Source organism: Artibeus jamaicensis, unplaced genomic scaffold (genome assembly GCF_021234435.1).
Source record: "Artibeus jamaicensis isolate MK-2021 breed Jamaican fruit bat unplaced genomic scaffold, CSHL_Jam_final contig_793, whole genome shotgun sequence".
Lineage (NCBI taxonomy): Eukaryota > Metazoa > Chordata > Mammalia > Chiroptera > Phyllostomidae > Artibeus > Artibeus jamaicensis.
Genome location: NW_026521975.1, coordinates 5647664 through 5661790, shown reverse-complemented (window position 1 = coordinate 5661790; position 14127 = coordinate 5647664). Strand labels below are relative to the sequence as shown.

The 14127-nt window shown below is 48.1% G+C and overlaps 1 pseudogene; it reads right to left on the bottom strand.

Moving 5' to 3' along the window:
- Positions 1–297: 297 nt before the first annotated feature.
- LOC119043218 (keratin, type I cytoskeletal 19-like) lies at positions 298–5927 on the bottom strand (annotated as a pseudogene).
- Between the last annotated feature and the right edge of the window lie 8200 nt (positions 5928–14127).

Here is a 14127-nt window from a genome sequence, read left to right as displayed (position 1 = left end):
ACATGGGATAAAAAGTGAGAGAAAAGTTAAGAGGCAGAAGATAAATCCAGGTAATCCAACATCTGTCTAACGGACACTTGCACTAGAGAAAATGGAGGTGAGGGAAGAAGTAAGTGACTAAGAACATTTCCTAAGCTGAAGAAATATAGGAGGTGTTTTTTGGGGGAGGGGGGTGCTATACAATTTTATTGATGGGTCAGAGGAGGAGCCAGAGGTAAAGGTCTCGCCCCTTCCACTCGCCTACCCAGGAACATCCACCCTTCTGCTAAAAGCAGGAAGCCAGGGAGGCTGCTGGACTCAGGCGGTCCAGGTAGCGGGCAGGTTGTTGTAATAGGCACCCTGGCCCTCCAGTGGGCTGCGGTAGGTGGCGATCCATGAGCTGCTGGTACCCCAGGTTGTTCTGCCAGTCAACGTCAGCATGCACATCACTCAGCTGGGCCAGGATACTGCTTATCAACATCTGGATCTGTGCCAGCTGGGCTCCAAAGCCGGACTCTGATTGGGCCAGCGTGCCCTCGCAGGCGGCTTTCCTGCTGAGCTGAGACTGCCGCTGGATCTCCAGACCCCGGAGGGAGCGGCGCAGGTCAGTGACCTCCGTCCCGCTGGTCTGCAGTTGCTCCGTGTGACCAGTGACCTGCGGTTCAGCTCCTCAGTCTGGATGATGAAGGGGGCTTCAGCATCCTTCCAGTTCTTCTCAGCCATGACCTCATACTGGCTTCTCCTGTCACTCGGGATCTTGGCTAGGTCCATGCCAGGAGTGGACTCCACCTCCGCACTGACTTGGCCACCCACCTGGATCCTCAGGACACTGATTTCCTTTCCGTGGTTCTTCTTCAGGTGGGCCCGCGCTTCCTTCAAACCTTACGTCTGCATCTCCAGGTCGGCTCTGGCCCCTGCTCAGGCCGCTGATGTCGGCCTGCAGGCTCATGGGCAGGGCCTGCTTTGTCTCAAACATGGTTCGGAAGTCATCCGCAGCCAGACAGGCATTGTCCATCTGCAGGACAGTCTTGGAGTTCTCAATGGTGGCACCAGGAATCTTGTCCCGCAGCTCCCCGGTGGTCTGGTAGCAGTGACTGTAGTCGCGGGCGGGCGGGGCCCTCGCTTCTGGTACCAGTCACGGATCTTCACCTCCAGGTCCATGTTGGCCACCTCCAGGGCACGCACCTTCTCCAGGTAGGAGGCCAGGCGGTCATTAGGGTTCCGCATGGTCAATTTCTCCTTGCCCACCAGAAGCCTGTCGGACCCGACCCCGGTGCCCATATAGCCACCACTGTAGCCCCCAGAGGAGGACAAGAACATGAAGCAGGCAGATGACACCAGCACGCCACGGCAGCCCGAGCCTCCGTAGGTGACTTGCCCCAGGAAGCGCATGTTGCTGCCACCCATGCTCCGGAAGGACGAGGAGGCCGACGAGTGGCGATAGCTGTAGGAAGTCGTGGTGAAAGAGGAAGCAGACACTCTGGTCAAAGGAGCTGTGGGCGGCTGGGGGAGTCGAAATACAGGAATTTGCACATTGAAGGACCCATGGAGATGCCCCCAATTTTAATGAAGGGGGGAAAAAACCTGACCTCATCCTGGTAAAATGACAGGATTACACAGAGAGATCCTTTGGAAACATTCAGAGGGATGAAAGCAAGTGACTTATGTTAAAACAACACCATCGTTGGAGGCTGGAGTCACAAAGCAATTTCTTCAATGTGCTGAAAGTTATTTTCAACCTGGAATTATATCTCCAGTCAAATTATCAACCAGAAAATATCTAAGTGGCCACTAAATGTATGAATAGATGTTCAACATTATTACTTATCAGAGAAATGCAAATTAAACCAACAATGAGATGCTCGCTCGGCTGACTAAATTACAAGGACTGATGATAACAAGCATTGATGAACTGAATCACAAGGAGTATGAATTGCTCAACTACTTTGCAAAACTGACTTTGTCTACTGCGTGTTCAAAAGATGTTCGCCAAAAGCCATTTACAAGAATGTTTACAGCAGACTCATTTGTAATAGCCGAAACTTGAAAACAGCCCAAATGTCTATCAACAGGAGAATGGATAACTCCTTACTGCACAATGATTTTAAAAGCACAAACTACTGATGCACACAACAACAGAGAATAATTTCATTGTTAACATGGCGAATAAAAGGAGGCAAATATGGAGTGGAACCTGAATGACTCGATTTACATGATCTTCCCGAACAGGCAAAACTGCTCTGTGGGGACGGAGCCACAGCAGTTGCCGGAGTTGCCGAGGCAGGAGCTCTGACCCAGAGGGGACTTTCTGGATGATGGAAACATTCTGTAGCTCAACATAGGTGGCAATGACATGTAAAAACATGTCCTGTTTTATGCAAATTATGCCCCAGCAATTATTTTTAAAAGGAAAAAAGAAATCGTCAAACAAATGGGAGAAAAAGAAAGCTATTTGGTGCGGGGGCTGACTACGGAATCGGGGGTGGGCTGGGTAAAGGGCATGAAGGGGAAAAGTGGGGACGGCTGGAATCGCATAAACAACAAACTAACAAAGACTGGGGGTACGCAAGTTCTCAGGAAAAAAGTCTTTATTTCACAAACTTTATACAAAGAGAATTATTCCTGGTTGCACGCCAGCAAAACAGAAAAAGGCACTAAAGAAGGAGACTGGTAGGGGAAATGAGCAGTAGTCACTGAGTCAGGCGTGGCTAAAAGTAAACCATTCTGACGCCAGTCTGGTATGAGTCTCCTTTCAGAGGCAGGATCCTGGTGGTGAAAATTGTTATTCCCTTCTCTAGAGATTCAGTAACACTTTCATTTATGCACTTAATCTTTAAGGCTGTCAGTCCAGAGATACAATCTAAGGTGAATGAGTCAAGAAATTGGGGTTTCTGCATACTATTTGAAGTCATTTGTGGGGGAAAGGATGAGGAGGCGATAGGCAGTAGATTCTCTCTACGCTCCGTTCTCTCTCTGAGCAGATTGTCCACAGATACCATTTCTCAGGCTATGGGCAATCTGCTCAGAAAGATAAGAAATGAAGTTATAAGTAATCACCATAAGAGCTTTAAAAAAAGAAAAAAGACACTTAGCTTGCCAAGAATGAGTCCAGAGATAAACTTGCAAGAACAGAGATATTTACATTTTATTTTGTTTGTGCCCTCCTGTATGCTTAGTTACTCTAAGGACATTCATGTGCTACTTTGGGAAGGAAGGAAGGAAGGAAGGAAGGAAGGAAGGAAGGAAGGAAGGAAGGAAGGAAGGAAGGAAGGGAGGGAGGGAGGGAGGGAGGGAGGGAGGGAGGGAGGGAGGGAGGGAGGGAGGGAGGGAGGGAGGGAGGGAGGGAGGGAGGGAGGGAGGGAGGGAGGGAGAGAGAGAGGGAGGGAGGCCACATCTTTTCTGCCAGAGGAGCCCTGAGAGGAAGTGTTGAGGTGGCAGAAGTAGGTCAACTGAGCTGGAAACTAGGGTTTCTTACAAATGCATTTAAAAATCATCTTGGTGGAAAGGCAGAAACATGTTCTTCTGCCTAGAAGGAACCATGGTGGGAGAGAAGAAGTTTGAGTTCAGCAGGTTTGAGAAGGAGATACCACAAGAAACTGGCTTCTCAGCTGGAAGGGTGAGGACCTCTGCCTTACCTGATGGGAGCACTTTTCTGTGGATGAAGTGACCTCCACAGTCCCCTTCTGTTCCGACGATATTTAAAAATTAGACATCATCTCAGAAAATACAGTCCCTGAACCCCTATTTTACAAAGAGTCTTATTCTCCAGGAGCCCAGCTCTGGCCAGGCACCATGCCAGGCCTGGAATAAACAGTGAGAACCTGCATGAAGATGGGCGGTGCCTGTGAGGAAGGGATGAGGTACCAGGGGCTCATGAGCAGGACTTGGCAGCAGCCAGAGCATGGGCCTGGGAGCCAGGCAGGTCCTAGCTTTGCAGCCTGTGGAAGTAACTTGGTCACTTCCTGAGTAGCTGACTTCTGTTCCCAGCCTGTAAAGTGCCGAAAGCAAGCCTTTTACATTATTCGCACAACTCCAAGCGAGCCCACAGTGAGTGAGTGTGGCAAGGAGTCAAGATGGGCCTACTGGAATATGACCTTGGACCAGAGGGAACAGTGCTCAGGTGGAGCGTCACAGCCTAGGGCCCAGGGAACCGGCCAGGAGCAGCTTCGGGGGAAGTTAGGTCTGGAAGGCTCCATGGTAACGTGGGCTTGGAGCTGCCCACCCTCGCTTTTAGATACACCGGCTGAAGCCCAGAAAGTGCCCCAAGGCAGCCTGCCTGAGCCCGTAAAGGGGCAGGAGAGGGGCCCCACTGCCCCTGCACCTCCCTCTATGCTTCGCCCATGTGCTCCTCACCACTTGTCCTTCTCAACCCCCAGTCACGTTTCCAGGCCATGACCCCCTGCCTCTAATAGCCAGCAAGGTGCCTGAACTTCAGGTGGACAACCTGGGGGCTACCCAGTGGAGGAGGGGAAGGTGTGTGGCGAAGTGCAACTGCTCGGGGGGTGGGGGCGGCCCCAGGCAGTGGCTTCGGGTCAGTGGTCAGTGTGCAGAGACTGCTAGTAACCTTTTGTCGTTAATGTGATCAGGACTGTCACCAGCCTCATCTCACTCAGGACCCACGTCCCTAGTGAGAGTGGGGCGGAGAGGAAGACGTTCAACTTGTCTTAGTCTCTTCTGGTTCAGAACCGTGTCCTCCTTTCCATCAGGCACTCGGTCCCAGTTCTGAGTCCAGACTGCCCGATTCCCAGAGCTCTGGCCTGCTCAGGGGGCGCTGAGCCCACGTGGTCTTTGCGGTCCAGCCTGAAGCCCCACACCCATGGCATTGTTCGCACAACTCCAAGCCTGTTCTTCAGATCCCTGCTTCTCTCCTCTCTTTCTGGGGAACATGAGAACTGGTAGATCCTGCCCCTTCTTGCCATAAGCTACATGGGGTCCTGCCTCATTACCTAAGGCCCCTCTGTGTGGGGTGCCACTGGGACAATCAGCCTGGTGCTCTTGGGCTCTCTCCACTTATCTGGGGTATCTATTGAGATATTTGTTGTCTGGTTCTTTTTACGCAGTCCTTCTTAGAGACCCAAGCCATATCTTTATCCAAGAACGATGACTCCCTGTGGAAGGGACACGGCAATCGAATCAACAAGACGTGATCCTTGTCTCCAGTGCATTCACAGGATTGACCAGACACCCAGCTGTGTGCCTGGCTCCCTGACCCCAGTGGTTGAGTCAGTGGTATTGAGAGGAGAGTAAGAGTAATTCCGGGACAAGGAAGCTTCCTGCCCCGAGCACTGGCTGGGCTCCTAAAGTGAGCCCTCCAGTCCCGGGCCACACAGGCGCAATCTGATGCTACAAATGGCCATAGAATGGGTAGATGAGAGCAGTAGCAGCAGGCTGGGCTGACACAGAGGGTGCTGGGCGGAGGAGGGCACTGTGTTTTACTCAGAGCCTAGATGTGAGCCCTCATTCAAACCCCAGGGTCTTAGGCCAGCAGCAGCAGTGTGTCTGAGTGTGCCTGAGTGTGCTCCCCCTGGGTCCTGATTCTTCCGCTCCCTGGATGTGGGGACACCTTAACCCCTCCAATGGCAATTCTGTCACCTCTACAATTGACTTAGAAGTACCGGCCCTACCACCCCTGAGGAGGATCCCAACAAGAAAAGGTGCGACTCCTTCAGACACCACACAGAGCAGCCCATCTCTGTGTTGCTGTGGCCCTCATGCTGTTAAGGCCTACGTCAGTGTGATAGTGGGACCACGATAACAGACACAGGGGTGCAAGCCCGCCTGTGGTGAAGGTGGTTAGAGGGCTCGTTCCCCCGCCTCCTCAGACCAGCCCCAAGTAGTCTCACCAGCTGTATCTGTCTCCAGTGTGGGCCACCTGCCCGAGCTGGCACATCTCGGGCCCTCGCATCCACAGTCCCGCCCCTGCGTGTCACAGGAATCTCAACCGTCATGGCGAAAGCAGAGAGAGTGTGGCTCCCCTGACCTGCTAAACCCACTTCCAGCCCCAACCTCATTCTGGGTCCCCACCCCCCAGAGTTTCTGTCTTTGCTCACATCTTGTATGAATGTTCCATCCGTGTCATTCAGGAAATGGCTAGGCTGAAGCAATATCCCTCTAGGACAGGCAGTGGTTACATACATCAGGCTCCCCTGGCTCCTCTCACTTGCCACCAGGGTGAGCGCCACCTCTCCCACTGGGTCTCCAGACCTCTCCTGACAATGGCAATGACCCATACACGGTGGAGGCAGTAGCAGCAATTCCTCTTCAGCTTGTCACAAAGGAGCATGGGGTCCTCAGCCATTAACTAAGTGGCCTTTGCCTATCATCTTGGGTTGAGGACATAGAGACTGTGGCACTCCTGTTTCAGCTATGAAATAATTTGTTTCTAAGCTATTTGTGTCATAGGAAGAATATGTGGGTGGTTCTTACCATATTAAAGTGGTGTATTTTTATGCCACAAAGATCAATTGTTTTTCTGTGGCTCTTCACCTGTTGAAGAAGAGATGTATCATCCTCAATCGGGGAAGTGAGATGTATTGGCAGTGGGGGAGGAAGGTGGACACCACCTTGAACAAAGAAATCATTATGGATTTTAAGCCTCCAATTAGTGAGTCTTCAGTCTATTAAGAAACAGTAGTCTTAAAAGCCAGATTTCACTGATACAGAGCAGTTTTAGATTCAAAAGCTTCCATTTCTGTGACGAGAACAGCACTGGCTGTGTCAACACGGAGAATCCCCCTAAGACACGGGGTACTGGGGAAGCAGAATTGATCTCAGGGGAGAGCCTGCTGCCCAGAACGTAGCCCCGAGGGTGGCCTGCGGCAGTGAGGCGGGATGGGTAATGTACTGATAGCTTCCAAAAGTGACTTATTTTCAACTGACAGAAGTACATGAAATAAGACTATTGGAAGTGCAAGAAAGCAGCTTTGTAAATTGAGACGCCAGTGTCAAGATTTCATTGCTTTTGTAATAATGTGAACCTTTTAATTATGACCAAATATGAAAAATGAAAATAAAGCATGGGTGCTTTGGCATAAGTCAGCTGACCTGATATTTTAGCTGCACTGTCTCAGGAACAAGCCTGTCTCCAGCCTGGACATCCCGGTCCCACATTCTGACTACACTCTGCCTGAGAGTGGTCTGCTGGATGAAGGAATCTAATCCCACAGAAGCTTCACACCCAAATATTGTGGTTTGTAGAGCTCCAAATCTGATGTTTCTCCCAAGAAGGAACCAGAAGACCAGACATCCTTGGCCTCTGAGACTAAATGGCTTGGAACCCAGGTTACCACTTTTCAATTTCATTTTATTTCTCTTCTCTTCTCTCCTCTTTCCTTCTCCTCTTCCCTTCTTTCTCTCTCTCTAGCATGCGCACACACAAAAACGCCGTGGTACAAATATAATTTAAACTAAATTGTACAACTAGGCAATACTTGTCTTTCTGTAGCACCTGTCTGGACCAGCTGATTACCTGACTGAAATGACCCAGATGCATTTCTGTCATGGGTGTGTTTTTGAAATGTGGCAACTGTGTTCTTAGCTACAAAGTTAAGTAGGGGAGCACTGAGGAACCCCTAAGTTGGCCTGGACCTCACCCCAGTGTCCAGCTCTGCCGTATGGCCTTGCTCCCCTGCAAACACTGAAGAGTTTAGCCCCCAAGATCAGGGTCATGTAGGTCCTGGGCTCTGTTAGTCAGTTAGTAAATTTACTTCTTTAGCATGTAACCCATGCAGAACTCACATGGCTCCTCTTCACACTCCCCATGACCCCGATCGTGTCCCCTCCCCTATGACTACCTGGCTAGTTGACTGTCCTCTCATGCATCCCCAGGTCACTCCTAGGGTCCTGCTTCTGGCCTGAGCAAGGTTTGCTCACTCACTTCATTGTCCTCCATAGACAGAGTCAGGGAGCTTTAGAACCATCCCAGCAGAGCAGGGAATAAAACCAGCCCACACTGCTCTAGCCTTGGCATTCAGTTTGCATGGGACGAGCACATCTGGAGAAGTCCAAGAGTGACTTCCCGTGTAACTTCCACATGTCTTCATACTAAAAATGTCTTTATCACTCTCTGTACCCCTTTGGAGTCACATCACACAGGATTCCCTACTCATATCATTTGAACTCAATAAGCGCCTGCCTTTGGAAGGGGATCGCTCTATGCTGGGCCCCAGGAAGAAGGTACGAGGGGAGGGGAAACCATCACGGACTCATCTCCTTAAGATTTCTGGAATCCTCTCTCTTCTGCTCATCCACCCTGCACCGCCCTTGTCCAGGCTATGAGGACTATCAAGCAACCAAAACCCTTTTGACAAAAGTTGGTGCCACCATCAGTAAGAAGGACAGCCAACTGGTCTACCTTACCCACTCAACAGCCTTCCCATGATCCTCAGCATGAGCCTGAGGCATCATTCAAAGTATAGGTCTGCTGACAGAGAACAAACTCATGGTGGCTAGAAGGGAGGGGGAGAGGGCCAAAAAGGGAAAGGGGATTAAGAGGTACAAACACCCAGTTAGAAAATAAGTTACAGGGATGGAATGTACAACATAGGGATAGAGTCAATAATATTATAATAATTATGTATGTGCCAGATAGTTACTAGACTTACCATGGAGGTCACTTTGTAAAGTATATAAGTGATGTATCGCTATGTTGTACACCTGAAACTAATATAATATTGTATGTTAAGTATACCTGAAAAGTAAACTTTAGAATAAATAGAGTGCATATCTGCTGGGTGCACGTGCAACTTGCCGTTGCTCTGAGAATGTGGTTAGGAGACTCTGCCTGGTCTTACCTGTGGGACCTCCCCTCACGGATGCTCCCTCGTGCTGTCTTCCCTGAGAAATGCTGGCTGCCTTTCAGCCCTGGACCTCAATGTGCTGATCTCCTCCCCTACAGTCCTAGCACAGCTGTCCCCCTGCCTGGAACCCTCCAGCCCACCTGATGCTCCAGCCATCCACCTAGCTAGCTGTATCTTTCTATCAACCTTCCCCAGTCTCTCTGTCAAGCCCCATTATGCTAAGTTCTTCCATCAGCACATTCATTTGCATCTGACTGTGTCAGTGACTGCCTTCCCCACTCAAGGGGAGGCTCTGACGACAGGAACTTAGCCTACTTTTGCTCCTCTGGGCTTTGCATTGCAGTAGGTGCTCAGTATGAATGTTTCCTGAGTGAGTGAATTTGCTCGTCACTGTTTCTTTGCAAATGTGGTTGAATTCTTTATCCTTAGCCAGGCTCTTGCCGGCTTCACATCCCCAGGGAGCTAAGACTGGTCGCTTGTTTTTCTGGACCCTGAGAAGCACCGTCTTTCAGAGGATCCAGCCGGAATGCACACAGACATCTTCAAATTTAATATAGAGTGTCACCTTAGTCACCAGTTCATCAACTCTTCCATCATGTAACAGACTGAAATGGTTAATGGACATGAGAACTCGTTCTGAGTGTGGTGGACTTCAAAGGGTGACTCTGCTGGGGGGAGATGAGTGAGGGAGGGAAGGCAACCAGCCCCAGGCAGCAACCAGGCAGCTTCACTCTGCGGGCAGGGGGATGGGTGAGGAGGGGGACAGAACAGGCTGACCCAGCAAAGAGCCAAATGGCACTTTACTGGTGGTAGGGAGACTGCAAGGCTGCAGTGGGACGATGCCCATTTTTCCTCAGGGTGATGGAGCCCAGGAGATGGACGGAGTCCCGGGACAGTGCATTCCCACCCCCAAATGTGAATGGGCTGGGAGCTATTGATGGGTTACGTGTTTCCTCAGAACAGTGGCTTCAACTTGGTTGCACATTGGAATTGCCTGAGCGGCTTTAAAAATATTGTTTCTTGGGTCCCACCCCTAGAAATTCAGACATTATTGTCTGGGTTCTGACCTGTACATATTTTAAAAGCTCCCTGGTTGTTCTGATGTGCAGCCAAGGTTGAGAACTGCTGGTTTAGAGGAGGAAGACAATTCCAGAGCCACAGACAGTATGGAGGAAGACAAGGCTGGATGGTGGCTGTGCGAGGAAGGGACACCTTAAATGACACCATCTGTGGCTTCTTCAAACATGAATCAGATTTTATAAACTAAATCCTATTAGAATGGCCCACAAATACCTTAAGGCAGCCCAGTGCTGTTCAATTGAGCAATCACCTAATTTACTTACTTAGTATGATGAGAATACATTCATCAGTCACTCTCTCGTTGTCACATGACCTTCCAAACTGGGGGACAGCCGCATTCCCCAGGGGTGAGAATGCAAATCAGACTTCAGCCCAGCACCGACTTAGTGGTCTTAGGTTCTTCTATAAAATAAGTTTGTTTCATATGCACATACCCCACCTCCGTGCCTACAGACAGTAAGTCTGGCGTGGGGCCTGAAGAAGGTGTGTCTAAAGAACTAACGAACTGCCCAGGTAGTTACGTGACAAGGATGATCTGTGGCCCCACATTGAGAAATGCTGATTTAAGGACTGAAAATAAAGCCTTAGCGTACATGATTTTCTTAAGAGTACTCGAATCTGCCTATCAGCCTCTGGTGTGACAATATTTCCAATTAATGGAAGCCAGAGTGAGGAAAAATCAATTCTTCACGCTGTAGTCTAAGTGTGTGTCTAGAGTGAGCACAGAGGATGTCCCACTGGGTATTTCCTCACACATTACAAAACTGACGTATGCATGGCCTAAGCCTGTCAAGAAGTATTTTATACTCCACATCTCAAGGCAGCACCGTATCAGAAGCACTGTAAAGAATGCTGAAAGCTTTCCAGAACTTTCCACCTGAGATTGGAGAGCATGGGGTAGCTGGCATCCAGAGGGGTCCTTGGATGCCAGCTGAGGCCCTCATTGCCTGACAGGGAAGCCCCGAAGATGGAGGGTGGGCCAGAAGAAGTTCTGCTTGGAAGACATTGCATAATTTGGGGCACTCCAGTATTTCTCCCTTTTCGCAGGCAACATATTCAAGCTGACTACCAGGTAGTGGGCACTCCTCCGTATTCTATGCGTCCGTAGAAAAACAGGTCTGTGCTAAAGTAAAAGCAGTGACAGATCTACTACAGGGAAGAATCATACTCTCAATGTGCTATTTTTAGTGAGGATTAACATTTCATTTCGTTGTTGTTTCTCTGGGGAGAAACCCAGAGTCATGTAACCCTGGGTGTTGGGAGAGAGCACACGCATGCCTGGTCCTGAGCGTGCTGGGAGGGGAAAGAGAACGATGTTATGGGATTTGGGGGAGGAGGTTGGGTAGCCACCCCAGGGAAAGCCTGGGAAATGACCTCTGGCACCTTCTTTTTCCTTCATAGAAAGGACTTGTTGCCTGTCCCTGTCCCATCGGGGATAAGGTCATAATGCTGCCTCCAACCAGTAGCCTCAGCTGCAAAGAATGGAGACAGGAAAGTGAGCGTAGGAGGGAGCAGACCCTTGATGATGCTACTCCTCTTGTTGAAAGATCAAGAGACCCTGAGGAAGCAGCACAATCTCTTTATGAGCAAACCATGGCTCCCAAGAGGGATGGAGGAAATGAAGCAATATTAGGAAGAAATTCAGGAACCAAATAAAGACTCAAGATACTAGTCAAGGCACAGTCAGAACTCAGAGAATTTGAAACCAGAGCACAGAAAACTTCACACATCCTGGAGAGACATCCGGAGCTCTGAGACTTAACGTAAGCAAGTGCTGAGAGCACATGTTTATGTTGCTAATGGCTAACCTACAGGATGACCTTGGTATATAGTGAAGTTTAATGAGCATCATTCCACGGTATTACAAGCCCATGTTGTCCGGATCAGTGAAATGGCAGCAGCAACCGAGGAAAGCCACTGAGACTGAACATCCACGTTGCATATAATAGAAAAAAATTTCAACTTGAACAGGAAATCAAGTATTTCATAGAAATCTTTCAACTTCAGGTTCATATTTTAGCCTCTTGAAAGACAGTGCATAAGAAAGTACAATCTTTGCTAAGAGTCAATGTTTGTCAATTTTTGTCACGTGATCTGAGCCTACGAAATTCATGGAATGATAGGATATTACTGATAGGATAATGAATGATAGGATACTACCTCATTCTGCCAACCACTGATTACTTTTAGATTAGGTACAATACACTAAAATAACATGTCTAAAAGATGGTTTCTGACCCTGGCCTGTGTGGCTCAGTTGGTTGGATTATTGTCCCATAACTGAAAGTTTGCAGGTTCCATTCCTGGTTGGGCACATGCTTAGGTTGCAGGTTCCACCCCAGTCCAGGCACATACGATCCGCCATCACGACCAATGAATGCTTCTCTCTTGCATCCATGTTTCTCTCTCTCCCTTCCGCTCTCTCTGAGAACAATAAAAAAAAGTCCTCTAGCGAGGATTAAAATAAAATGAAATGAAATAAAATAAAATAGATGGTTTCTGAAAATGCATAATAAATGGACCTAGGTTTTATTCTTACTAAAATATGATTTAAATATAACTCATTAGATGCACAGATGAGAAATTCTCATAATGGTATCATAGGATAACTCTATATTTACCTTTTAGAGGAACTGCCATTTTCCAAAATGCACCGTTCTGCATCGTCACCGGCAATTTATGACAATCCCAACCTCTTCACATCCTTGTTATTGTCTTTCTGTGACTGTTGCCACCCTAGTGGGTGTGATGTGGTATCTCACTGTGGTTAATTGGTTTCCTTAATGATTAACAACATTACTCATCTTTCCACGTGCACATTGGCCTTCTTCACATATCTTCTTTGGAGAAATGTCTGTTTCTATCCTCTGCCTAGTGTTAAAGTGGCATGTGATTCTTAAAGGCACAAATCCATCCACCTTCTTGTTACTGAGTAAGAACATATTCTGGATACCAGTCCCTGAGGAGACAGGTGACTTGCACATACTTCCTCCTACTCTGTCAGCTGTCTTCCTGTCTTGGTGGTAGGGTTTGAAGTGTAAATGTTTTTAATTTTGATGAAGTCCAATTTATCAACCTCTTTTTAAGTTGCTTATACTTTTGCTGACATATTTAATAAACCATTGCCTAGCTCAGGGTTATTAAGACTCAGTCACATGCTATCTTCTATAAGTTTTATAGTTTTTGCTCTTACATTTAGGCTTATAATCTGTTTTGAGTTCACTTTTGTGTATGGTGTGAGATAAGGGTCCAACTTCATTCTTTTGCATGTGAATATCTAGTTGTTCTAGCATCATTTGTGGAAAAAACTATTCTTTCTCCCAATAAATTGTCCTGACATCTTTGTCAAAAATAAATGGGCCATAAACATAAGGGCTTATTTCTGAACTCTTAGCTCTAGTTCATTAACATGTCTATTCTTACGCCAGAACGACACTATCTTGATGACTACAGCCCTAGAGCAAGTTTTGAAATCAGGAAGTATAAGTCTTCCAACTTTGTTCTGTCTTTCATGATTGTTCCAGCTCTTCCGAGTCCCATATGGACCTTAACATCTGTTTGTCAATTTCTGCAAGAAAATCTAGCTGGGGCTTTGAATCCGGAGATCGTTTTGGAGAACATGGCCATTTTAACAGTGTTATGCCTCAGCATCCCAGCTCTGACAGTCATTTAATGTATCTGTCCATTATCATCACTCACCGGTTTCTCAAGGAAGGACACAGAGCTCTATTCACACTTTGTCTTTCATCTAAATTCTGGCGGCAACAATGACAAAGCAATAAAGGCAGCGCTGGGTGAAGCAAGCAGATTGTGCTTCAATTTTTAAAAGAAATTTGGAAAAAACCACTTGAAAATCTTCACCTTTTTAATTGTCATCAGTTTTGGGTGGTTTTTGATTTTTTCGTTTTGGGGTTTTTGTTTTTGGTTTTAGTTCCCACCTGTGCCTGTTTGGTGTTAATTGCTACAGAAAGCCACTTTATAATGGACCTGCTCTGGCTGTCCTGGGTGGTTGATAAGAGACAATTGTTGGCACGCTGGCGGGACAATATCGAGACAGAAGTGTGGCTGTCGGCTTTACTTTTTCTCTCCAGATATAATCAGGGTCACATTTGTGGCTTCAAGGAGGGAACTGCTTTCTCTGAAAACTCACTGTCCCTGAACATAAGTGGGCGGTTCGCTGAGTGAGGCAGAAAACACCAGTGGAGAGTAAGAGCGTGAGTCCACCCACCACCGCGCTCGGACGAGCCCTGGGGCGGGCGGTTGTGACTGC